The sequence below is a fragment of the Budorcas taxicolor genome, chromosome 1 (assembly GCF_023091745.1).
Source record: "Budorcas taxicolor isolate Tak-1 chromosome 1, Takin1.1, whole genome shotgun sequence".
Lineage (NCBI taxonomy): Eukaryota > Metazoa > Chordata > Mammalia > Artiodactyla > Bovidae > Budorcas > Budorcas taxicolor.
The window spans coordinates 2,493,853-2,496,452 of NC_068910.1; positions in this window are offsets into that span (position 1 = coordinate 2,493,853).

Here is a 2,600-nt window from a genome sequence, read left to right on the forward strand (position 1 = left end):
ACTACAACTCTGCTCCCACCACCCCTCCATCTCGGCCCTGGGGAGGGGACCATAAGGCAGATCAGAGAGGGGGAGAGATTGCCCTCAGGGTGCACAGCCAGAAAGCGGCCAGGCCATGCTGCCCGGGCGGGGGCGGGGGGACCTTGAGCACCCAGAGCAGGCCTGGCACAGCTTGAGTGACCAGACTTAGCAAATAAGCACGTAGGACCCCAGTTAAACCTGAATTTCAGACAAACAATGAATTAGTGTAAGTGTGTCCCATGTGCTGCTGGGTACATGCTTGTACCAAACGTTTTGCTTATCTGAAATTGAGAGTTACCTGGGCACCTCGTATCTTATTTGGGACAGGGAGGGGTGGAGATGGTGGGGTTTTGACCTGGGGTCTCTCAGGCCAGAAGGCCTGCGTTTCAGTCCTGACTACCACTCACTGGTCCCACAACCCTGTTGGGTTACTCACGGCTCAGCCTGGGTTTCCTCCTCAGCCTTGACGTTACCGCCCGCATAAGGCTGGTGTGAGGATTCCCTGAGATGACCTTCTAAAGCCTTCAGCTGGGGGCTGGGCGCAGGAAGAACTCAATACCTGCTCCCTGTGTGTGGCATTCACTGAGTCTGGGCGCGCAGAGGAACTGTGATCAATCATTAGCCACATGGCTAAGGCAGCAGGTCTCAAACACTGGGGGTCTCAGGGCCCCTTAGCATTTGGAAAATCATTGCAGGCCCAGAGCTGTTGTGTATGTGTGTATTGACATACGCAGCAATGGAAATTAAAGCTGAGAAAAAACAGAGGTCTTTACGCCTTCGTTTCTACACGACAACGAACCCGCTGTGCTTATAGAAATGATGCACTTTTTTTAATGAAAAATAGCTCTGTCTTAAAACCAGCAAAGTGGCCCAAAGAGCGCCCTTGTGTTTCACTTTGCAGGTCTCTTGAACGCGAGGTTGACACAAGGCCAGCTGGGTTCTCACACCTGCCACGGCTTTGAACCGCTCGCGAGATCACGCCTCACGTAGTTTCTGGAAAACTCCGTGGAACGCCTGCCTGCGAGAAGGTGAGAGTGAAAAATGCAAATCTCTTACTATCGTCAAGAAAGTGGTTTTGACCGTTTGTTCTCCGATCCCCTGAGAGGTTCCAGGACCTCGCTCTGAGAATCACTGTCTGGGACTCCTTTTGGGAAGCCGCCCCCCGCCCCGCCGCCCCCTGAGCCTCACCCGGCCGCGATGGCGGTGGGGCTGCCCCAGGCCTGGGAGTCGAGGTGGTGGCCCGGGTGCTGCGCGCTCCGCGGCGGGCCCTCCCAGCTGCTGTCAGCGCTGAAGGCAACGGGGTGTCCCGCCGGTGTCTGCGTCCATCCCCCCATCTCTCCAGGTAAGAGGAGGGAGCTGTGGTTGGAGGCCTGCGTCCTGGGCTGAGAGCCGGGGCTTGGTAGGGGTGAGGCGGGATGGGGAGCAGGGCTTGGGCCTCGGAGGTGGTCTCTCCTTGCACCCATACAGACACACATGCACACACCATGCACACACTCGCTGGGGGCCTGCACAGAGTTCGTTCCTGGGACCGCAGGTGAACAGCCTCCCAGGTGATGCTGGTTGCCTGGTCCGTGTCTGGCCTCTGGGTGGGTGTGCGTCTGGTGGGTGGCCCCGAGGTCAGGGGGCCTCCCGTGGGGGTCTGTCTGGGTCTGGGTGGGGCCATGTGTCTGGTCTGTCCCTTGCTGTTAGCCCTCTGGTGTGTGCAGTCCCTGTGGGTGTCTGGCTCACCCCGCGTGTGGCCGCGGGTCTGTGCATGCCTGCCCACGAGCACGTGTGTGGCACGTCCTTTGCATCAGAGGCGGCTTGCTGTCCTGGGGGCTGAGCCAGGGTGACTGCAGGCTCTCCCCTTGTCTCCAGCACATCCTTCTGGGGCCAGGAGCGTCGTCGTGGCGACCAGTGGCCACCTTGTCAATGGAGCAGATGGGCCTGTGACCGCGTCCGGGGGCTCCAGCTGTCCCTGCCACCCCCCTGAGCAGCCCCCAGGAGAGGCCACCACTGTCCCCCAGGCCTGAGCCCCAGAAGCCCACCTGGGCCTGCTGTCCCCCAGCCTCGGCCCGGGTAGGGGCCTGGCCCATCTGGGAGTGGATGCGCGTCTTCACTCATCCTTTGTTATTCCTGTCTTTATTTTTATTCAAAATGTGTTTTTCCTGAGACGGTTGGTAGACAATATTATGTAAGTTTCACATGTACAACATAATGGCTCACGGTTTTTACAGGTTACACCCCGCTTACAGTTATTATAAAACACTGGCAGTACTCCCCGCGCTGCGCATGGTGTCTCTGTGGCTCATTTATTTCATACACAGCCCCTGTCTTGCCCTTCCCCACTTCCCTCTCCCACGAGTAGCCAATCGCTTGTTCTCTGTATGTGCGAGTCTGTTCCCTTTTTGTTACACTCACTAGCTGTATTTTTTAGATTCCACGTATAAGTGATACCGTACACTATTTGTCTCTGTCTCACTCATTTCACTTAGGGTAATGCTCTGCAAGTCCATCCATCTGGCTCCAAATGGCAAACTTTGATTCCTCTTTATGGCTGAGTAGTATTCCTCTGTGTGTGTGAGTGTGAGTGTGAGTGT